The 26,137-nt window shown below is 40.1% G+C and overlaps 1 protein-coding gene across 2 annotated transcripts in view; it reads left to right on the top strand.

Annotated features, from left to right (window-relative positions):
* Window positions 1-26,137, top strand: part of LOC139752021 (plasma membrane calcium-transporting ATPase 3-like) — a 393,564-nt gene that overhangs the window by 160,361 nt on the left and 207,066 nt on the right. The window lies entirely within an intron of this gene.

Below are 26,137 nucleotides of genomic sequence, written 5' to 3'. Positions count from 1 at the left end.
ACAGCTTTCCATGGTTAACCCCAGACGCTTCACATGCCCTGATTCAATCCACTGACAGCACGTCAACCCCGGTATACCATATCGATCCAATTGACTCTATTCCTTGCCCTCCTTTCACCCTCCTGCATGTTCAGGCCCCGATCACACAAAATCTTTTTCACTCCATCTTTCCACCTCCAATTTGGTCTCCCACTTCTCCTCGTTCCCTCCACCTCCGACACATATATCCTCTTGGTCAATCTTTCCTCACTCATTCTCTCCATGTGCCCAAACCATTTCAAAACACCCTCTTTTGCTCTCTCAACCACACTCTTTTTATTTCCACACATCTCTCTTACCCTTACGTTACTTACTCGATCAAACCACCTCACACCACACATTGTCCTCAAACATCTCATTTCCAGCACATCCATCCTCCTGCGCACAACTCTATCCATAGCCCACGCCTCGCAACCATACAACATTGTTGGAACCACTATTCCTTCAAACATACCCATTTTTGCTTTCCGAGATAATGTTCTCGACTTCCACACATTCTTCAAGGCTCCCAGGATTTTCGCCCCCTCCCCCACCCTATGATCCACTTCCGCTTCCATGGTTCCATCCGCTGCCAGATCCACTCCCAGATATCTAAAACACTTTACTTCCTCCAGTTTTTCTCCATCCAAACTTACCTCCCAATAGACTTGACCCTCAACACTACTGTACCTAATTACCTTGCTCTTATTCACACACTTATTTCACACACTTTACCAAACTTATTTCACACACTTTACCAAACTCAGTCACCAGCTTCTGCAGTTTCTCACATGAATCAGCCACCAGCGCTGTATCATCAGCGAACAACAACTGACTCACTTCCCAAGCTCTCTCATCCCCAACAGACTTCATACTTGCCCCTCTTTCCAAAACTCTTGCATTCACCTCTCTAACAACGCCATCAATAAACAAATTAAACAACCTTGGAGACATCACACACCCCTGCCGCAAACCTACATTCACTGAGCACCAATCACTTTCCTCTCTTCCTACACGTACACATGCCTTACATCCTCGATAAAAACTTTTCACTGCTTCTAACAACTTGCCTCCCACACCATATATTCTTAATACCTTCCACAGAGCATCTCTATCAACTCTATCATATGCTTCTCCAGATCCATAAATGCTACATACAAATCCATTTGCTTTTCTAAGTATTTCTCACATACATTCTTCAAAGCAAACACCTGATCCACACATCCTCTACCATTTCTGAAACCACACTGCTCTTCCCCAATCTGATGCTCTGTACATGCCTTCACCCTCTCAGTCAATACCCTCCCATATAATTTACCAGGAATACTCAACAAACTTATACCTCTGTAATTTGAGCACTCACTCTTATCCCCTTTGCCTTTGTATAGTGGCACTATGCACGCATTCCGCCTATCCTCAGGCACCTCACCATGAGTCATACATACATTAAATAACCTTACCAACCAGTCAATAATACAGTCACCCCCTTTTTTAATAAATTCCACTGCAATACCATCCAAACCTGCTGCCTTGCCGGCTTTCATCTTCCGCAAAGCTTTTACCACTTCTTCTCTGGTTACCAAATCATTTTCCCTAACCCTCTCACCTTGCACACCACCTCGACCAAAACACCCAAAATCTGCCACTCTATCATCAAACACATTCAACAAACCTTCAAAATACTCACTCCATCTCCTTCTCACATCACCACTACTTGTTATCACCTCCCCATTTGCGCCCTTCACTGAAGTTCCCATTTGCTTCCTTGTGTTACGCACTTTATTTACCTCCTTCCAGAACACCTTTTTATTCTCCCTAAAATTTAATGATACTCTCTCACCCCAACTCTCATTTGCCCTCTTTTTCACCTTTTGCACCTTTCTCTTGACGTCCTGTCTCTTTCTTTTATACATCTCCCACTCAATTGCATTTTTTCCCTGCAAAAATCGTCCAAATGCCTCTCTCTTCTCTTTCACTAATAATCTTACTTCTTCATCCCACCACTCACTACCCTTTCTAATCAACCCACCTCCCACTCTTCTCATGCCACAAGCATCTTTTGCGCAATCCATCACTGATTCCCTAAATACATCCCATTCCTCCCCCACTCCCCTTACTTCCATTGTTCTCACCTTTTTCCATTCTGTACTCAGTCTCTCCTGGTACTTCCTCACACAAGTCTCATTCCCAAGCTCACTTACTCTCACCACCCTCTTCATCCCAACATTCACTCTTCTTTTCTGAAAACCCATAGAAATCTTCACCTTAGCCTCCACAAGATAATGATCAGACATCCCTCCAGTTGCACCTCTCAGCACATTAACATCCAAAAGTCTCTCTTTCGCACGCCTGTCAATTAACACGTAATCCAATAACGCTCTCTGGCCATCTCTCCTACTTACATACGTATACTTATGTATATCTCGCTTTTTAAACCAGGTATTCCCAATCACCAGTCCTTTTTCAGCACATAAATCTACAAGCTCTTCACCATTTCCATTTACAACACTGAACACCCCATGTATACCAATTATTCCCTCAACTGCCACATTACTCACCTTTGCATTCAAATCACCCATCACTATAACCCGGTCTCGTGCATCAAAACCACTAACACACTCATTCAGCTGCTCCCAAAACACTTGCCTCTCATGATCTTTCTTCTCATGCCCAGGTGCATATGCACCAATAATCACCCATCTCTCTCCATCAACTTTCAGTTTTACCCATATTAATCGAGAATTTACTTTCTTACATTCTATCACATACTCCCACAACTCCTGTTTCAGGAGTACTGCTACTACTTCCCTTGCTCTTGTCCTCTCACTAACCCCTGACTTTACTCCCAAGACATTCCCAAACCACTCTTCCCCTTTACCCTTGAGCTTCGTTTCACTCAGAGCCAAAACATCCAGGTTCCTTTCCTCAAACATACTACCTATCTCTCCTTTTTTCACATCTTGGTTACATCCACACACATTTAGACACCCCAGTCTGAGCCTTCGAGGAGGATGAGCATTCCTCGCGTGACTCCTTCTTCTGTTTCCCATTTTAGAAAGTTAAAAAATGCAAGGAGGGGAGTATTTCTGGCCCCCCACTCCCGTCCCCTCTAGTCGCCTTCTACGACGCGCGAGGAATGCGTGGGAAGTATTCTTTCACCCCTGTCCCCAGGGATAATATGTATATATATATACATATATATATATATATATATATATATATATATATATATATATATATATATATATATATACATATATATATATATATATATATATATATATATATATATATACACATACACACACACACATATACACACACACACACACACATATACATATATATACATATGAAAAAAGTAAGAAATAATTTAGAAAACTGAAACTTCTAGCTTGAAATGAAATGAGAAAATGAATGTCACATAATGGTTCCTCTGGCTATGGAAAAAGGAAATGTATAATTTATTTACAGAAACGTCAATAGTAGTTCTCATCAATTTAACCACTGTATCAATAAGCTTCAATGTCTAAGCTACATTTTTTTTTTCCAATTTCACTATTTTCTTGTCAAAGCACCATGTATGAAAACTATCACTCCAGTAACACAACTGTAAACATTTACTTCCCCTTTAAGAAAGTTCTGGGGAAAGTCTGTCTCGATACACTGCGGGACACTCTACCACCTGGCGAGGTTTGTGTTGCAATGGTTCTTGATTCACAAACGTAGTAGCATCACTTGACAGTCTGGGCTATACAGTGTTTCAGACCAGCCAGACTGTGGGGGATATGAAGGCCTAGGTGCTGCAGCTTCCAACAGCTTACTCAACTCAACGAGCAGCATGGGCTGCCCATATATCGTCTGCTTTCTTCTTATCTTGTTCATTCACAACCTGCTCGTCTTTCTGTTCCTCTCCAGTTTGATCACTTAGTTTTTCAAAAGCGAGGGAGCTTTGTCTTTTTCCTTTCCTGTTTTTTCTTCTTTTTTACCCTTTTTTGGTAAGGTTGCCTTCATCATCATGCTCCACTTCATCGCTTTCATCTTCAATACCTATCAATTGTTCATCCTCACTCTCCACTCCTTCAGGAACAAACTCCTCGTCACTTGTATCAGAATCGTAATCCTCGTCTTGAAGCATGATTTGTAGACGTCAACCAATCCCTTCCCTTAAATTTTTTCTTCCTTTTTTGTTATGTAATTTGGCTTACGTCTGTTTACTTCCTATCTCGACCTATATATATATATATATATATATATATATATATATATATATATATATATATATATATATGTATATGTGTGTATGTATATGTATGTATACGCTGAAATGTATGGGTATGTATATATGCGTATATGTGTGGGTTGGGCTATTCTTTCGTCTGTTTCCTTCTGCTACCTCGTTAACGAGGGAGACAGCGACAAAGTATAAAAAATCTCTCTCTCTCTCTCTCTCTCTCTCTCTCTCTCTCTCTCTCTCTCTCTCTCTCTCTCTCTCTCTCTCTGTGTCTCTCTCTCTCTCTCTCTCTCTCTCTCTCTCTCTCTCTCTCTCTCTCTCTCTCTCTCTCTGTCTGTCTGTGTGTCTCTCTCTCTCTCTCTCTCTCTCTCTCTCTCTCTCTCTCTCTCTCTCTCTCTCTCTCTCTCTCTCTCTCTCTCTCTCTAAAAGTTTTCTTTGACTATATCAATATTGTAAGAAACATATAAGGAGTGGAATAGGGCCCCTAGTAAGCTCGGATGGGGAACTCAAATTTGGACTATAAAAGCCTAGCACCAACCCTGAAGAAGTTTTTCAGTTCTGTTAACGCTACATAGATAACACTCACATATTGCAAAAATTTACTTTCACAATAATAGAAGTACTAACACATATAGGTAAGTTGTAGAGTAAAATACACAGCATGGTTTTTGACGACGCAGACCATGCCTTACAAATTTGCTTGAATTTTGTCATACATCATCGAATACCAGTAACAAGACAAAAATAGCTGATGTAATATTTGTGGACTTCCAGAAGACACTCGACAAAGTCCTTCACGTTGAAATGACTCAGATTGTCCGGGTTTTAGGGATCCCTGGTTGCATAGGAACGTGGATATAAGCCTGGTCACGTGAATGGAAGATGAGAGTATTAATGAACAAGGAATCATGACTGTGGTCACTTGCTTTTAGTGGAGTTCCCAGGAGATCCGTACTTGGGCCTATACTTTTCATCATTCATGTCAACGATATTGACGTAGGGCTAAATAATCTAGCATCCAAATTTACGGATGACGCAAAGATCGGCAATGCCATATTAAATGAAAACGGAAGGCTAAAATTATACGAGGATTTAGATAAAGTCGCTGATGGAAAAACTCTGTGAATGGTCTAGTAAATGGCAAATGCCATTTATCGTCTATAATGTTAGCTGTTACAAGTACAAAGCCTAGACAAAAAAAATTATGATGAAATGATGGACCACAAGATAAAGCATTACAGTGAAGATGCCAAGAATGCAGAGTCGATGTTAGGATTTGTAAAGAGATGCTTTACATACAAAAGCAAGGTAGTAATATTGCCGCTATACCTACTTCTAGTTAGGCCACACCGAGAATTTGCAGTGTGGCTATGTGCCCACCACTTAAGTAAGGATATTCTTTGATAGGAAGTAGTACAGCGAAGAACAACTTTATTGATTCCCTCCTTGCGCAACAAACCTTATAAAGAGAGATTGCGGGAATTAAACTTGTTCTTCCTAAGCAAGAGACGCCTTTGGGACAAATTAGTAGAATGTTTCAAAATACTTAAAGGATTCAACAACGTTAATATTAAACATTTCTTTACAGTAACGTCAGCGTTACCAATGAGACGATATCGATTAAGAGATCATCGAGTTAATCTGAACTGCATGAAATATCTTTTTTACTAGCGACATTATTAATGAATGGAATAAGTTCCCAGAAATATTTGTTCAGAGCAACACCCTAAGTATCTTCAAAATTAGGCTTGATCATCACTTGTCACTCTCCGGTACAGAATAATTCACCTCATCAGTCATAATAACGCAATGGTATATCATGTTAGCTGCTCAACCACTGATCTCTCCCTGGCCAAGCTGGGGTATCATGCTAACATTGATCAACCCATGTCACATGTTATGAGAGAGAAAATAAGAATACGATTGTATCATTCTGCAACATCAGGAATCATATATGCAAAATAAGTCGAGAGGCTGGAGCTTAAGTTTATCCTTGGTATTGTCTTTATAAGAAAAAGTGAAGGGACACAGGTCGTTGGTGATGGGATACATGACATATGTTCATTCTACCTTATGTCTTTCCTATAAACATTTCCTTCAGGCTTATCAATCCTGCATGGTATCTTTTTAAGGCCTGACCATCTCGCTTGGACCTTGGGTTTGTGTGGTCTGTGTATCTCTGTAACACTCTCTCTCTCTCTCTCTCTCTCTCTCTCTCTCTCTCTCTCTCTCTCTCTCTGTCGACATTTTGGAAAACTCTCATCGTATGTATTCTTAGGTAGGGAGGTGGGTACTCTGTGGTACACCAGCTGAAGCACGGTGAGCCCAACACACCCTCGCTCACCTTCCATCACACACACACACACACCGTGGTTCAGCCTTTCGTTTCGCAGACCCTAAATTCACCACTTGTTCCCACGCACTCTAACAATACCACGTCACTCCGACCATTCTGACTAAACCGCAACATCAGATCCCAAGACCGTGCGCGCTATAGCAGAGTATTAAGGTTTAGTCTGGAAAGTCATTCAGATATCATTTATGTGGATGTCAATATCAATTAGGGTGAGGATGGCCCAGGATCGAGTGCAGGACCTGAAAGTTCCGTTCAGGTCTTCCTGCCTCAGGGTACACAAGCTTTGCGATAGGTGAGTTGACGAGACATGGCCATAATGAGACCCACAACACGTAGTACATGATTCTTTGAGTTTATTATGATATAGTTTATTTCATGACACTAAAATTTCAGTGTGATAAAGTCTTCTTTTTACCTATGAAGAAACTTTGCAAAATTACGTTAATCAAATATGTTCGTACAATAGTTTTTAATGCAAATGTTAAGTTATAGATGTGAGACTGTGTTTAGTTTGAAAATTATATGCGTTTTTATGGGATGCTATTCATACCTTAATGTTCACTTATTCTTTTATAGCGAAAATCATTCGTCCAATAATGTTCACAAACAAAAAACACATCAAGGCTACTGCAGTCGAATTATGATCTTTTATGATACAACTGTGTGTTGCTTGACAATATTGAGAAGACTATTAGAATTACCGTTAACCTTCATCACAGTATTCATAAACATATCATATCGGTACAGTGACGGTCATTGAGTTGGGCCATAATCAATTTCGTTGTGGATGGTATTGTATGAGCTGTGGTACGATACCACCTCAGTTTTTGTCCCATTCCGTCATTTTCCTTGTGCATTGTATAGCAGTTTTTTCGTTTACGGCTTACAGTAGCTTAGCGACTACAGACACGTTGAAAATATGTGAAAAGTTAACAAGTAAATCTATGACAGACACATGCTATATAATATTTGATGCTAAACACATGTAGGATCGACTCCTATCACGAAGTGATAACATTAAGGAAGCTGCAGGCATTGACATTACTGAATATGATTCACTGGAAATCAGGAATCATTTAGCAAGATAAGTCAGAAATTCTTATCATTGATTTCGTTCTATTCGTCAGTCTGTTTTCTTGTCACGCACTGTCTTCGTTCTGGGCACAAAATGTTTTGACTTATTGAACCATGAGTTTCTGAGCACTCTGAAGCTATGGTGTCAAGTTTCAACTGAAACTCAAGGAATCCCTTCTAGACAAGCATGCAGTTACTAGTTTTCATTCGGACCCCAACAGCTTAATTTCAGGAGCCTAAAGTTTTAGATTCTGGTCTGATCTCAGAGGTGCTCGACTATTCAGATCTATAGTAAACATCTGTCTATTTTCTACTATAAGAACGTCAAGAACGCCAAACACACTAATGGTTAGTGATAGATAATATCTCCCACTGTGATCTGTTATTGACCCAATCTATCTTTGTTTTGATATTCTTCCAGTGTTTAAGCCCTCTGCCTTTTGTCTATGTCAGTCATTACTCACCCAACACCTTTTCACATCTGGTTTTATACATGGTTGATTATCTGAGAACAGCTGCCCTTTAAGATCACTTTTATCTAAAGTTGCTAAGAGATATAGGATTGCTCTCTTATACCTTCCTAGTTAGCTAGTTTTCTTGATATGTTTTTCCTCAGATTCCATCTTGCATGTTTGAAGCTCCGTTCTTAGTTTAATTCCATGCTCCTTTGTTTTTCTTTCAACAGATTCATTTTCATTCAGTATATAGCTGTCAAGTTGTCTACCTTGGCAGTTTTTCCTAAATTAGATTCAATATTGTAAAAGCTATATATCTCTTATGTGTTGGGCCTGTTTTCAGTAGAATATTAGCTTTATCTCCTCATCCATTCCATTACTTTTTTTCTCTAAAGATTTTATAACGAGTGAAGCAGAAAAGAGAGGAAAGATGAAGGTGTCCGTGGGAAGAAATGCGTGTGTTTGAGAAGAGTACAAAAGGAAGAGATGGGAGGATAATGATATGGTAAGGATGCTGGAAAGAAAGGCAAATAGCAGATGGGGACAGAATGCGTCAGTGAACTTCAGAGACAAAGAAATCTTTTGGAAGGACAAGTAAAGTACAACTTGGTAGTGAACAGAGCGGCTCTGGACAAAGCAACAGAAAAAAAGATGAAAAGGAAATAGAATGAGTTTGTTGAAGGACTGGTGAACGTGCTCTTTGATGGAGAAGTGGATGCGTTGTTTTGGGAGCAGGTGAGATGCGGACGCAATATTGCAACACTAACAGCAAGTGGGATCGTTGAGACGGAAGGTAATGAAAGCCTTGCACATGAAATATGGTAGAGTCAGGAGTGGGTGAGGTGTCAAGTGAGTTTTTCAAGAAAGGGGTTGATAATGTAGTTGACTGCTAGGGCATGTTTTTTTTTTTTTCTTTTTTTTACATATGTATGACCCAAGCTATGATGGCTGAAGGTTGGCGGAGTGTATATTGTTGAGGTATAAGTCTATTTGGTGTACCAGGCAAGGTATGTGGGACACTAGCAGCTGACAAGGTGGTTTTATGTAGCGAACAGTTGACTAGGGGAGAAATGTGGCTTCAAAAGATGTAGAAGTGTGTAGGTTAGTTGTCTGCTTCGAAGTATGTGTGTAGGAAATACCTAGAAAAGAAATTGATTAGTATATGGCATTTATGGATATGGAGAAAGTGTATGACAAGTAAATAGAATTGCCTTGTTGAAGGTGTTATGGGTGCAAAGAGCAAACGGGAAGTTACGAAATGAATCAAGGATTTAATTCGAGAATAGGTGTAGGAACGAGTAGAAAGGAAGGAGAGAGAGTGGTTCCTGGTAAAAGTGGGTCTCCGTCAAGGATGTGCGATGTCACTTAGGCTGTTTCGTCTATTATAGTAAGGTGGTGAGAGAGGTAACTGTGAGTTTCTTGAAGGAAAGAGAGGGAAAGGGGAGATCTAACTTATGATGAAAGCTTAGGAGGGAAGGGGGATGCATGGGAGTTGATTCAGCTGCTGTTTTCAGATGACAGAGTGCTGGTGGTGGACTCCAAAGGTAAAGTAGAGGGTAGTGGCAGAGTCCGGGAAAGCGTGCAAAAGAAGAATAAGAAAGCTAAAGGCTAATGTGAAACAAATCAAAATAATTAACTGCAGCCAATGGGTTAGTCGGGAATGTTTTGAGCATGAATATTATTGGAGGAGGACCTGAGGAAGTGAAGTGCTGTTAGCACGCGGGGGTGTCCGTGGCAACTGATGGACCCATTAGGGCTTGAGTGAGTCACATGGCAGCTAAAGATTGGCTGTGTGCAGTTTGCCAATTTGTTCATTACCTCGTGAAGGCAAGAAAAACAAGGAGGTTATATCATCATCTTATTACTATTCATTCATCTATTAACTTTTTGTATACTGTAGACGTTTGTTTGGCCAGGCGGCAGGGAACTGCAAGTAATTGATTGCTGTTGCACAATGATACGGTTGATGTTACACGGTTCTAACAAATGACTATCATACATGTCATCAACACTCCCATTATGATGGTTTCTGAGCTACGGAAATCTCCTTAAAGGAGATAATGTCTCTCCCTTTTACACGGAATATGGTCGACTGTGAGAAACTTGTGCCCAACGAGATTTTATTTTTTTTTTTTTGAGCGTAGACTCTGAACACGAAACATTTTGTTGTAAGACTGTTCTGGTTGTACTGGACGATGGTCTGAAGAGCCACAACATCTCAAGGCTTAGCGGAGTACCGAAGGTATGAAGGTTAACGAAATAATGTGAGCTTCACGGGAAATTGTTTGTGCGTTCAATGGACTATTGACGTGACTCTCGTTCCTCTCAAAGTAGCAGCTTCGTGGCCCTGTTCACAACCAGGGAACTAGCGAAACAGATCCCGTGTGCTGGAAGAGATCATAATCCTGGAAGCCACGAGGTGTTCCAGATGGGTCTGACAATCCAGTCCGCCTTCAGATGTAGTCATAATACTGTGCCAAAAACTTCTAATGGTCATACAACGTAAGGGGTTCGTGGATTATGATGACAGACCGGGAAATTTCGAAAGCATTTAGATCGCGATGGTGTTGGACTTGCTGACTTAAGAATTCCAAAAATTTGTGTAGTTAGACAATAAAAAGTCAAATATACAGTGGCAGAGGCAGTGCCGAATGCTGTTTTTTTCAGGAGCAGTGTCACTAATCTACACTTGGTCACTAGCAAATGTTAGATGTGTTTGAAGAGCAACACAACAGAGATGTATCTACCTTCCTTATATCGAGCTAATCTAACGCGGGTGGCCAGTGAGTGACCTTGACAATTTTATTCTCTAACAAAACCATTGGCGTTTTATACACCCAAACACTTCAATCAATATATCTATTAATCATTGTCAGTATTGGCTACAGAAACTTCTGTGTGAGTACATCAAACAACAGTACATTCATTTGACCTGATGTTAACAAATATCAAATATCTGTAGAAAGCCTATCTATGATCGCGAATGTTTCTACTGAACATACTGCATTCCAGAAAATACTGAGGTGTGTGTCTATTCTCGTACATTGACAAGCACACACACTCAAGTATACACACACAAACACACACACACACACACACACACACACATACACACACACACACACACACACACACACACACACACACACACACACTTCAAGAATATTTCAGTGTACGCTAAAAAACACGCCAAGTTTGTTGAGGAACTTATGGCATTGGGCTAAATCCATTAGTTCACAAGAGTCAACAGCCTCGATACGAGGCCGTAAGTGATAGGTCCTCCCACACTGACAACTCACTCCATTGGTAAACAAGGCAGCATCTTATATGCTCACGAACATAGAAAACTTCCTCCTTCGACGAAAGAAGCAGCACCTTACAGGTCCTCATACATAAATCATTTTCTTCTTCAGTAAACAGAGTAGTAACTTTTAGATTCTCACGTACAAGGATGCTTCTTCCTTCGGTAACATTCGAGAACTCGTAACGTTATTTGAAGGTTAATGTTTAACATAACGGTTACGTCTTTCTCGTACTACTACATCAGTGTCTGAGTGTCACGCTCTTGTTGCCCCACATGCTAGAAGGTAACTCAATGGAGTGCATCTCTTGACCACTGCTGATTTCCGTAACCTGGGCCGTTGAACTAAGGGTTATGGTCTCCTTATTGGTACTTCAGTGACAGACCTTAAGAGACACATTAGATATACAGAATAAAATTTCTGGTAGGTCACCGTCGAGTCCTAGGTGTGTGGCTGCCTTATCGACAGCACTGTAATCCCAGCTGGCCCCACAGTGTCTGTGACCCGACATTGTAAGTAAGTCAACCTTCATCAGAATATTCTGTTCCTAAATGTACCCTAGCTACTATAGGTGCGCTAGATAGCCTCAGTCAGCTCCATCGGTCTGTCCCCTTGGTCTCTTTAGTCTCTGGCGGTGACAGAGGTCTCTCACCCTGCCAGATTCCAGAGTAGCAGTGTGGGCCAGATATTGACACGGCTGCCGCCATGTTGCCTGAACAGCGCTTCCATTACTGCTGGTATGGATTCACCATGAATAATGTAATCCGGCCGCACAATCTCCTGTCTGGGTATTCAATAGTTTTATTTTTCTATTCCAATTTCTAATTTGAACTTCCACATTCATCTCGACAGCGATGATAAAGTATCTTATCTTGTTGCAAGTCTGACCCTAAACACATTTCGGAACTTACACAAAATATCAAAGAATCTTATTATCTCTGTTTATCTGTCTACTTATCTCGTTTTCCATTTAAATGGAGTGGGTCAAGTGCATTAATATATATTTTTAGGAGTCAGTAATTCAGAAATGGAGTTCTGTCCTCAATTAATGGATGGTAATCTTTATATCCAAAGTCAGTTCCAAATCTCCTGTACACTGGACAACCACAAAGCTTTGACCTTGAGACTATCCGGCAGCCTGTACAGTTTTGTCAATAAATCGTCATCTTCCACTGATACCGTCTCCATCACTCATTGCCTCATCTTTTACCTCTTTATTACTCCTCATCTTCACAACTTCCCAGCTTCGCTATTACCCATTCTTATAACTAATTCTTCCAGTTATAATATGTCTGTTCTACCATTCTTCCTCCAACACTGCTCCCTTTGCTGCCATTTCCTCAAATAGCATCCCACGTGCACTCCCCTGCCACCACCACTACTCCACCATTCCTACCTCTTCAAACACCTCGTTCACAGCTATGCCACCTTTACGCCATCAGTTGCCTCCTCTTCTGTCACTATTTCTCTACCATTACTCCCTCTATGCTAAATTGTTAGAGGTGTCTGAAAAAAAGAGATTTAAAAGAAGAGTTAACCGCAGAAATTAATTGGAGTTTTGTAGTAAGAGATCATTCAGCCATATCTCATAATTAGGATACAATGTTATCTTCAGATGTTGTATATCTAAACATACAGAAGGCTTGCGATGAAGTACTGCTCAAAATACTTCGTTAAAACTAGATCGCACATCATAGGAAGAAGAGTATTCGGCTGTATTAAAAGAACAGGGTTGAGGATTGGTAACACTGGATGGAGTTTACTGGGAAGCATCTTGTTGGCTCAGCGTGACAAGTGGGGTACCAAAGCCTCAGTCATAGGCCCCATACTGTCTACCATTGATATCAATCACATGGAGACAAGACTTGAGGAAAGTCTAAAAATCAAGATACGAAACTGAGAAAAAAAGAGCAAAAACAAAGGAAGGCTGCTAAATGAGTTAAAAAGATACAGACAGTGGTTCAATGATCTGAGACATTGTAAATGGACAAAGATGATGAGAGTTGTAAAGTGATACATTTTGTTGATAGAAATATAAAGCACATATGTTTGTTGTTCAGTCATGACCAAGAATAAACAGAAGCAATGCTTAGCTGCATATGATAATAGCAAAGAGAATGTCAAATTTATAGCCAGAAATACACACAGAAAACCAAAAACTCAGTGATTACTTTTTACAGTGCCTCAGTTAAATAAAAACTAGAATATTTTGTTCAGTTCTGGACATAGTCAAAGTAACTAAATTTCATCAGAGACGAAGAAAAAACTGAATAGATATGCACATAGAACAAAAAAAGGGGCAAAACAACTAATTCAGTCGCTCAAAAGCATAAGCTTTATGAAGATTGAGACCATTTATTCTTTCTAAGGAAACGTAGGTTCCAAGACCCAACAAAGGCTTTCGAAGTCGTGTATGATTTGAGTAATATAACGCACGATAGATAAAGATAAATTAACAGATGCTATCGGTAAAGTTAAAAGAAATGAAATGTAATACAAACTTTAGCCAAAGTTTCTTCAGTCGTAGTTATAGTACGCTGGAATAAATCATCAGCTATTGTCAAGGCAAAGATATTCTAATGATCGTAATCATCAGTAAGTGAGAAACGCATGGATCGTGATCATTTTAGTCAAGAGTAGCGGTAAATTATGCACGTTTTTTTACTGTCTCATCTTTATCAAGCAGCATCTAAACTACATCTCTCCCAAAGTATTCGGTGGCTGCTATCAGATCAACTATGTTTTCACTCATTCTTTGTCATAAAACTTCCGTGAGAGTATATTTTCTATCCTGCATGGTGTTCCATCATAGCTGTATTTCTGCCGATTGAAAACTGGAGAGAGTGGTGGATAGGGTGGAATTTCTGCTTTACGACCGTTTCAACATGTAAGCGGATCAGGTCCGCAGTCAACCCAGCTGTTTACCCTCCCCTTGGGATTGGGCAATGAATTGGGCAGCATATCTAGGGTAAGATATAAATATATATATATATATATATATATATATATATATATATATATATATATATATATATATATATATATATATATATATATATATATATATATATATCTTTCATACTATTTGCCATTTCCTTCCACCTGCAATTTGGTCTCCCACCTCTCGTTCCCTCTACCTAGAACACATATATCCTCTTTGTCAATCTTTCCTCACTCATTCTCTCCATGTGACCGAACCATTTCATAACACCCTCTTCTGCTCCTCAACCACACTCTTTTTATTACCACACATCTCTCTTACCCTTTCATTGCTTACTCGATCAAACCACCTCACACCACATATTGTCCTCAAACATCTCATTTCCAACACATCCACCCTCCTCCGCACAACCCTATCTATAGCCCACGCCTTGCATCCATATAAAATTGTTGGAACCACTGTTCCTTCAAAGAGATAACGTTCTCGCCCTCCACACATTCTTCAACGCTCCCAGAACCTTGGCCCCCTCCCTCACCCTGTGACTCACTTCCGCTTCCATGGTTCCATCCGCTGCTAAATCTACTCCCAGATATCTAAACACTGGGAGCAGGTTTTCTCTAATGCTTATAAACATGAGTACGACAGCATATTTAGAGTTCTTAGTCTTCTTTCTAATGTTCTCTAATTTTCTCAGTGTTATTTCATCATTAGGTGGGTGCTTAAACACAAGTTGCCCAAAGTTATCCATTTATTTCAATGAAGCTTTCGCCTCACAGAGGCATCATCAGGAATCTACAAAAAAGAGAAAAAAACTGAGCTACAGAACTTGGATATGACATGCAAAATTCAAGCAAATATGAATAAAAAACGCACTCTGAAATACACAGTACTTAGCACATAAAAGTAAGGGAAAACACTAAAAGCGAAACAAATTAACAATATCATGAATGGAAGTATGAGTTGCAATCTAGATACAATATATGGATACAGAAATATAGAAAAACTTACAGTTGAGGAAACACAGAAGAACAGTACTAAATGAGGTAGGATTATAGAAAGGTAATCACGAAATACACTAAGTTGGTTAAGCGAGACCGTTATTGTGCAAATGTGGAGTTGAGGTCAGGTTAGGTTCGTCTGATTCTCTCTGACCTTCGTAACCTAGGACCGGGTTGCTCAGCGCCGAGTTCCTATTATCCAGATATGGTGGACTAGATAGCTTGCAGCGGGTCAGTGACGTGCCCCATATGTTCTAAAGTGGCATTAGGTCTATGTCATATTGGCGGGCTATCAAAGAACTGTATGGTGGTGGTCATGTTTGTCCTGGATGTCGATGACAGGTGTTTTCTCTCTAATGTGAATGGCTTCTATTATCTGTAGTCTCCTCCGATCACTGCAACTAGTAATAATTTTGTGTTATTCACTATAATATCCCTCGTTAATCTCGTTCTATGCTTTGTTAATGATGTTGTTTGATTCCACCTTCTTGTAAGTGAAGTGAGAGGCGGTGGCTCAGGGTGCAGGTTGTATGTCCAATGTAGTTTATGTGGTGGGGCTGACAGTCCCCAATACTGCATCGGTACTCATATACCACATCAGTACGATTCAAAACTTCCAGAGTTGGTGATGCAACAGTGTTACCTGTGGGGACGGGGTGGCGTCGATAATTGATGAGGGTGAGCAAATATGAATATGCATATGTGCATGTATGTATATGTAAGTATGTAAATGTATATGTATGTTTATATATATGTATAGGTTGATATGCATATGTATGTGTATGTATATGGACGCGTATTTGCGTGTATGTATATATGTGTGTATGTGAGTGGATGGGTCTTTCTTCGTCTTTTCCAGGCATTACCTCGCTAACGCGGGAAAAGGCGATCAAGTATAATGATGATATAAAAAAAAATATATAGACGTATATACCGTAAATGGTTCCCTTGTTCCAAGACCCTTGTAATCACTTCCTTCACTACTCTAGCCTCGTGGTAACATCAAACTCCTTTAAAGTAGACCCATTTTTACCTGGAACTCCTCCTCCTCCTTTCTATTCGCACATACAGCAGAAGAAGTTCTCAGAGCATTTACAAGTTTTCTTCCAACACCATATTTTCGAATTACTGTTTATTTCCATCACTATATCATTGTGGGGGATGAAATATTCTCTCTTTGTTCCTTCACTCAAGGTTATGAAAGTATAGCAACTTGCAACACTGGTAAAGAACAGAGGGTAGCGATTAGGAAGATTGTGGCTCTATTGATTGAGAAAGAAAAGAAAAAGTATTGCTGGAAAAGCTGTTACAGAGCGGGATCGATGGCCACTGGCGTCTCGCTAGCAAGTTATGGGAGGCCCCGCCAGCTATACTGGGGCACCTCGCGTGACGCCTGCACCTCACTCACCGTGTATTGCACCTGTGTAAGGACTTGGACAACACTCACAATCTTCACAACTGGAAGATGGTGGGAAAAGGATCATCTTTAGGGAAGTATATTTGCTCAAATTTTGACCAAGCATTTGTTTACTATAGTAGGGAAAACTACAGAGTAAGTAGCGAAAGTAAATTTATTTCCAAAAACGAACAGCAAAGTTTACTTAATAAAAATGGGATGACGTAAGTAAAGAGTAAATATTCATACAGTTCAGCTTGAATTCGGTTTCATTTGTGAAACCACAATTTTCCTAACGTTTCTCGAGGCTTCATGATAGATATTAGTACAACATTCCTTCCAATACTTAGTAATGGGTTATATTTACGCTCGTACTTTAGAACTGTTTGTGTTGGACAACCATCACTAAGTAATAGGGTAGAATATCAACCTTGTCAACTGCTGAATCCGTGTTTGATGGAACAAACAAGAATCCTTTTATCTTTATCTTTGAGCTTAAACCTGACACTAGATCAGGAAAAATGCTAAGTTTGTGCGAGGACTTAGGCCTTCCATTCGTCGTCTGAGGCACTGTGCATAATTTCTAGTGCGGGAGAGAAGGTATCACTTAACTGCAACTACTAAAATTTGCCCACAGAGAGACGTCTACTCACGAGTGAGTTTTCGGAAAGTAAGATTCTCGATCGGTGACTTCATTTATTCTGAATGTCAAGTTCACATTTTGTTTATGAGCAGCAGCTACTGGCTTATCTAACCTCATCACTTCACTAACTATGGAAAAGAAATGGCCAAGATTTCGTATTTCCTCTCCCTTCAAAATGTTCCATCGAAAGTGAATTTCCTGATCCATCTGTAAAATTAAAGCCTATACACTTATTCATTTCAAGATATTTGATAAGCAAGCTGTAAACATTTCCTATCGCTAATTGCTTCACCCACACAAACACCTGCAGAAACTCCCCTGTAACGAGTGACATTCACCACTTCATCCCAGCACATCGATATGATCAAGAAAGTTAACGTACACATTGGGAGACACTGTAAAGCCCAGTCAAATCCAATTGCCATTGCTAAATGTATAAGAAATGCTGTACCAGTTGACTGTAGTTTGAACGGGAATCTAGTCACTGATAGTAACAAACCTCGATATTCGCGAAAGTAATTGATATCTGTGACATATAATCAGTAGAGTTGCTTTAGTTCAGCACATTTCCATACACATAACTACTATTGTTTTTGGATCACTGAATAGCCTGATGTACAGAGGTAAGTAGGTACATCTTCTTAGAAACCTGTTTTACATATAAACTGGTCATAGAGTATATATATATATATATATATATATATATATATATATATATATATATATATATATATATATATATATATATGTATTTATTTTATTTATGTATTTTGCTTTGTCCCTGTCTCTCGCGTTAGCGAGGTAGCGCAAGGAAACACGAAAGAATGGCCCAACCCGCCCACATACATACACGTCCACACACGCAAATATACATACCTATACATCTCAATATACACATATATATATATATACACACACAGACATATACATATATACACATGTACATAATTCATACTGTCTGCCTTTATTTGTTCCCATCGCCACCCCGCCACACATGGAATAACAGCCCCCTCCCCCCTCATGTGTGCGAGGTAGCGCTAGGAAAAGACACCAAAGGCCACTTTCGTTCACACTCAGTCTCTAGCTGTCATGTAATAATGCAGCGAAACTACAGCTCCCTTTCCACATCCAGGCCCCACACAACTTTCCATGGTTTACCCCAGACGCTTCACATGCCCTGGTTCAATCCATTGACAGCACGTCGACCCCGGTATACCATATCGTTCCGATTCACTCTATTCCTTGCACGCCTTTCACCCTCCTGCATGTTCAGGCCCCTATCACTCAAAATCTTTTTCACTCCATCTTTCCACCTCCAATTTGGTCTCCCTCTTCTCCTCGTTCCCTCCACCTCTGAAACATGTATTCTCTTGGTCAATCTTTCCTCATCCATTCTCTCCATGTGACCAAACCATTTCAAAACACCCTCTTCTGCTCTCTTAACCACACTCTTTTTATTTCCGCACATCTCTCTTACCCTTACATTACTTACTCGATCAAACCACCTCACACCACATATTGTCCTCAAACATCTCATTTCCAGCACATCCACCCTCCTGCGCACAACTCTATCCTTAGCCCACGCCTCGCAACCATACAACATTGTTAGAACCACTATTCCTTCAAACAAATCCATTTTTGATTTCCGAGATAATGTTCTCGACTTCCCAACATTCTTCAGAATTTTTACCCCCTCCCCCACTCTATGATTCACTTCCGCTTCCATGGTTCCATCTGCTGCCAGATCCAATCCCAGATATCTAAAACACTTTACTTCCTCCAGTTTTTCTCCATTCAAACTTACCTCCCAATTGACTTGACCCTCAACCCTACTGTACCTAATAACCTTGCTCTTATTCACATTTACTCTTAACTTTCTTCTTTCACACACTTTACCAAACTCAATCACCACCTTCTACAGTTTCTTACATGAATCAGCCACCAGCGCTGTATCATCAGCGAACAACAACTGACTCACTTCCCAAGCTCTCTCATCCACAACAGACTGCATACTTGCCCCTCTTCCCAAAACTCTTGCATTCACCTCCCTAACAACCCCATCCATAAACAAATTAAACAACCATGGAGACATCACACACCCCTGCCGCAGACCTACATTCACTGAGAACCAATCACTTTCCTCTCTTCCTACACGTACACATGCCTTACATCCTCGATAAAAACTTTTCACTGCTTCTAACAACTTGCCTCCCACATCATATATTCTTAGTACCTTCCACAGAGCATCTCTATCAACTCTATCATATGAATTCTCCAGATCCATAAATGCTACATACAAATCCATTTGTTTTTCTAAGTATTTCTCACATACATTCTTCAAAGCAAACACCTGATCCACACATCCTCTACCACTTCTGAAACGACACTGCTCTTCCCAATCTGATGCTCTGTACATGCCTTCACCCTCTCAATCAATGCCCTCTCATATGATTTACCAGGAATACTCAACAAACTTATACCTCTGTAATTTGAGCACTTACTCTTATCTACTTTGCCTTTGTACAATGGCACAATGCAAGCATTCCGCCCATCCTCAGGCACCTCACCATGAATCATACATACATTAGATAACCTTACCAACCAGTCAACAATACAGTCACCCCCTTTTTTAATAAATTCCACTGCAATGCCATCCAAACATGCTGCCTTGCCGGCTTTCATCTTCCGTAAAGCTTTTACTACCTCTTCTCTATTTACCAAATCATTTTCCCTAACCCTCTCACTTTGCACACCACCTCGACCAAAACCCTATATCTGCCACTCTATCATCAAACACATTCAACGAACCTTCAAAATACTCACTCCATCTCCTTCTCACATCACCACTACTTGTTATCACCCCCCTCCCCCATTAGCCCCCTTCACTGAAGTTCCCATTTGCTCCTTTGTCTTACGCACTTTATTTACCTCCTTCCAAAACATCTTTTTATTCTCCCTGAAATTTAATGATACTCTCTCACCCCAACTCTCATTTGCCCTCTTTTTCACCTCTTGCACCTTTCTCTTGACCTCCTGCCTCTTTCTTTTATACCTCTCCCACTCATTTGCATTTTTTCTCTACAAATATCGTCCAAATGCCTCTCTCTTCTCTTTCACTAATAATCTTACTTCTTCATCTCACCACTCCCTACCTTTTCTAATCAACCCACCTCCCACGCTTCTCATGCCACAAGCATCTTTTGCGCAAGTCATCACTGCTTCCCTAAATACATCCCATTCCTCCCCCACTCCCCTTACCTCCTTTGTTCTCACCTTTTTCCTTTCTGTACTCAGTCTCTCCTGGTACTTCCTCACACAAGACTCCTTCCCAAGCTCACTTACTCTCACCACTCTCTTCACCCCAACATTCTCTCTTCTTTTCTGAAAACCCCCACAAATCTTCACCTTCGCCTCCACAAGATAATGATCAGACATCCCTCCGGTTGCACCTCTCAGCACATTATCATCCAAAAGTCTCTCTTTCGTGCGTCTATCAATTCACACGTAATCCAATAACGCTCTCTGGCCATCTCTCCCATCAGCGAACAACAACTGACTCACTTCCCAAGCTCTCTCATCCCCAACAGACTTCATACTTGCCCCTCTTTCCAAAACTCTTGCATTCACCTCCCTAACAACCCCATCCATAAACAAATTAAACAACCATGCAGACATCACACACCCCTGCCGCAAACCTACATTCACTGAGAACCAATCACTTTCCTCTCTTCCTACACGTACACATGCCTTACATCCTCGATAAAAACTTTTCACCGCTTCTAACAACTTGCCTCCCACACCATATATTCTTAATACCTTCCACAGAGCATCTCTATCAACTCTATCATATGCCTTCTCCAGATCCATAAATGCTACATACAAATCCATTTGCTTTTCTATGTATTTCTCACATACATTCTTCAAAGCAAACACCTGATCCACACATCCTCTACCACTTCTGAAACCACACTGCTCTTCCCCAATCTGATGCTCTGTACATGCCTTCACCCTCTCAATCAATACCCTCCCATATAATTTGCCAGGAATACTCAACAAACTTATACCTCTGTAATTTGAGCACTCACTCTTATCCCCTTTGCCTTTGTACAATGGCACTATGCACGCATTCCGCCAATCCTCAGGCACCTCACCATGAGTCATACATACATTAGATAACCTTACCAACCAGTCAACAATACAGTCACCCCCTTTTTTAATAAATTCCACTGCAATGCCATCCAAACCTGCTGCCTTGCCGGCTTTCATCTTCCGCAAAGCTTTTACTACCTCTTCTCTGTTTACCAAATCATTTTCCCTAACCCTCTCACTTTGCACACCACCTCGACCAAAACACCCTATATCTGCCACTCTATCATCAAACACATTCAACAAACCTTCAAAATAATCACTCCATCTCCTTCTCACATCACCACTACTTGTTATCACCTCCCCATTTGCGCCCTTCACTGAAGTTCCCATTTGCTCCCTTGTCTTACGCACTTTATTTACCTCCTTCCAGAACATCTTTTTATTCTCCATAAAATTTAATGATACTCTCTCACCCCAACTCTCATTTGCGCTTTTTTTCACCTCTTGCATCTTTCTTTGACCTCCTGTCTCTTTCTTTTATACGTCTCCCACTCAATTGCATTTTTTCCCTGCAAAAATCGTCCAAATGCCTCTCTCTTCTCTTTCACTAATACTCTTACTTCTTCATCCCACCACTCACTACCCTTTCTAATCAACCCACCTCCCACTCTTCTCATGCCACAAGCATCTTTTGCGCAATCCATCACTGATTCCCTAAATACATCCCATTCCTCCCCCACTCCCCTTACTTCCATTGTTCTCACCTTTTTCCATATATATGATAGAGTTGATAAAGATGCTCTGTGGAAGGTACTAAGAATAAATGGTGTGAGAGGCAAATTGTTTGAAGCACTGAAAAGTTTTTATCGAGGATGTAAGGCATGTGTACGTGTAGGAAGAGAGGAAAGTGATTGGTTCTCAGTGAATGTAGGTTTGCGGCAGGGGTGTATGATGTCTACATGGTTGTTTAATTTGTTTTTGGATGGGGTTGTTAGGGAGGTGAATGCATGAGTTTTGGAAAGAGGGGCAAGTATGCAGTCTGTTGTGGATGAGAGACCTTGGGAAGTGAGTCAGTTGTTGTTCGCTGATGATACAGCGCTGGTGGCTGATTCATGTGAGAAACTGCTGAAGCTGGTGACTGAGTTTGGTAAAGTGTGTGAAAGAAGTTGAGAGTAAATGTGAATAAGAGCAAGGTTATTAGGTACAGTAAGGTTGAGGGTCAAGTCAACTGGGAGGTAAGTTTAAATGGAGAAAAACTGGAGGAAGTAAAGTGTTTTAGATATCTGGGAGTGGATCTGGCAGCGGATGGAACCATGGAAGCGGAAGGGAATCATAGGGTGGGGGAGGGGGCGAGAATTCTGGGAGCCTTGAAGAATGTGTGGAAGTCGAGAACATTATCTCGGAAAATAAAAATGGGTATGTTTGAAGGAATAGTGGTTCCAACAATGTTGTATGGTTGCGAGACGTGGACTATGGATAGAGTTGTGCGCAGGAGGATGGATGTGCTGGAAATGAGATGTTTGAGGACAATGTGTGGTGTGAGGTGGTTTGATCGAGTAAGTAACGTAAGGGTAAGAGAGATGTGTGGAAATAAAAAGAGCGTGGTTGAGAGAGCAGAAGAGGGTGTTTTGAAATGGTTTGGTCACATGGAGAGAATGAGTGAGGAAAGATTGACCAAGAGGATATATGTGTCGGAGGTGGAGGGAACGAGGAGAAGAATGAGACCAAATTGAAGGTGGAAAGATGGAGTGAAAAAGATTTTGTGTGATCGGGGCCTGAACATGCAGGAGGGTGAAAGGAGGGCAAGGAATAGAGTGAATTGGATCGATGTGGTATACCGGGCTTGACGTGCTGTCAGTGGATTGAATCAAGGCATGTGAAGCGTCTGGGGTAAACCATGGAAAGCTGTGTAGGTATGTATATTTGCGTGTGTGGACGTATGTATATACTTGTGTATGGGGGTGGGTTGGGCCATTTCTTTCGTCTGTTTCCTTGCGCTACCTCGCAAACGCGGGAGACAGCGACAAAGTATAAAAAAAAAATATATATATATATATATATATATATATATATATATATATATATATATATATATATATATATATATATATATGTGTGTGTGTGTGTGTGTGTGTGTGTGTGTGTGTGTGTGCAACAGGGTCTATAGCGGTCAGATCCCATCAGGCTCACATTACTTCCCACGTTTTTCCTGCATGTCGCAGAGGGCAATTAAAAGGGTGGAAGCTCGAGGCTGGAAATCCTCCCCGTCAGTTTTACGTTTCTAATAGTAGGAACAGAGAAGGGGACCAAGTGAAGGTATTCCCTCTCAGGCTCTGTCCTGTTCTTGACGCTACCTGGGAAAGTGTTCTCTAATGCACATACAATTGAATGCGATAGCATATCTACAGCTATCAATATTCTTTTATTCTCTAATTTCTTTTCATTATTTTTCTACCGTTTGGTGTGTGCTCAAACACCAGTTGTCCAAAATTATCCATTTATTTCAATCAAGCTTACGCCATCACAGAAAGATGATCAGATTTCTACAAAAAAAAGAAAAAAAACTGCCTCAGAACCTGGATATAAAATGTAAAACGCAAATATAATCTAAGAAACAAACCACACTACATAGAACGTAAAAAGTGATGGAAAACACTATAGGTAATACAGATCAACAATACCATGAAGGTAGCATGAGTTACAACCTAGATCCAAAATATGGTTACAGAAATATAAAAGAAAAAAGTTAAAGAAGAGGAAAACAAAAATCTTACACGAGGCAGGAATAGAGACAGTCCATCACTAAATGCACTAAGGCCAAGCGAGAGTTATTTCCTGGATATGGTGTTGAGGTTAGGTTCGGCTCATCTAGTTTTCTTTAACCTTGGTAACCAAGGACCGTGTTGGTCACTGACTCGTTCCCCGTCTAGAAATTGCGGCCTTGGTAGCTTGTGGGGGGTCAGTGACGTGCTCATCCTGTTCTAAAATGGCGTTAGGTCTACGCCGTATTGGCGGGCCATCAAAGAGGTGTATGGCGGTGATTATGTTTGTTAGGATATTCATGACAGACGCTTTCCACTTATATGAATGGCTTCTGATATCTGTAGTCTCCTTCGATCACTGCAACTAGTAAAGATATTGGTGTTATTCACTATAATCTCCCTCGTTAGTCTCGTTCCATGCTTTCGTTCATGATGTTTGACTCCACCTTCTTGTAAGTGGAGCGAGAAGCGGAGGCTCAGGGATCGGGTCATATGTCCAATGTAGTTCATGTGGTAGGGCTGACAGGGCCCAGTATTGCATCGGTACTAATATCCCACATCGGTACGTGTCAAGCTTCCAGAACGATCTACCATATGTTGCTCATTACGAGCTAATATATGTTCAGATTGGTGTGGCATATTATCAGACTGATATTCTTGTTTTCATCAATCGCCTTGCGGTTTCTGCCCAAAATATCTCGCAGACCTTCTCTACCCTACGATATGTTGTCATAATGGCGTCCAAATAGCAAACGTGTCAAATTAACGATGTCTGTTTGCCACAAAATGTTGCTCTAGCATCTTGTTCGCAATGGTATTAAATTCAGTATCTGAATATCCATTGTTATTCTACATTTGCCAAACACATTAGAATTCTTTGTGTAGGAGTTGCCAGAAAGAACAAACCTTGGTGCTCTAGTTACCACTGCTCAAACAACACTCCTTTTGTAAATCTGAGTACATCCACTTATTCGGTTCATGCGGAATATATATATATATATATATATATATATATATATATATATATGTATATATATATATATATATATATATATATATATATATATATATATATATATTTATATAAATATATATATATATATATATATATATATATATATATATATATATATATATATATATATATATATATATATATATATATATATATATACATTGGAAAAGATAACAACTTTGCGCGTGATCAAGTATATTACTAAGAGTCCACGGAGAAGATGAAACAAGAAAAGTTCCCAAATGAACTTTCGTGTAATAATCACATCATCAGGGGAGACAAGAGAGAAATATAACAGTCAGTTAATAAACAACGAAGAGACGTAGCTAGGACGCCATTTGGTAAACATGCGATTGTCCAAGACAGACAACGAGCGTATCGTGAACTTAATATTTTACAAATTTTATCAACAATAAGTTATCCAATTTTTATAGACCTTCATTAATATTAAGATTATAATTCTTTGTGCTTTTAGTAATAGAAGATTCAAAGATATTTATCGTGGTAATAGAGTTAGAGTTAGTAAATGAAATGGCATTACTCCTGTCAATACAATGATCATAGTTTTTAACGTGGTTAAACAAGGCACTTGATTCTTGTCCCGTTCTTATACTATGTTTATGTTGCTTAAGTCTAACAGAAAAATCCTTACCAGTCTGACCAACATGAAACTTATCGCAATTTCTACATGGCACTTTATAGATTCCTGATTAAGATATTCTTATAGTATTATTGTTGCTGAAGGCAACATTTACATTAAAGGATTTAAGCAACATGGGAAGCAAAGAAAAATTATTATCAAAAGGGAGAACTAAATGATTCTCGGTGTCAATTGGAGGTTTGGGCTCAATTCT

Source organism: Panulirus ornatus, chromosome 12 (assembly GCF_036320965.1).
Source record: "Panulirus ornatus isolate Po-2019 chromosome 12, ASM3632096v1, whole genome shotgun sequence".
In the NCBI taxonomy this organism is placed as follows: Eukaryota; Metazoa; Arthropoda; class Malacostraca; order Decapoda; family Palinuridae; genus Panulirus; species Panulirus ornatus.
This window is presented reverse-complemented; position numbering and strand designations above follow the sequence as displayed.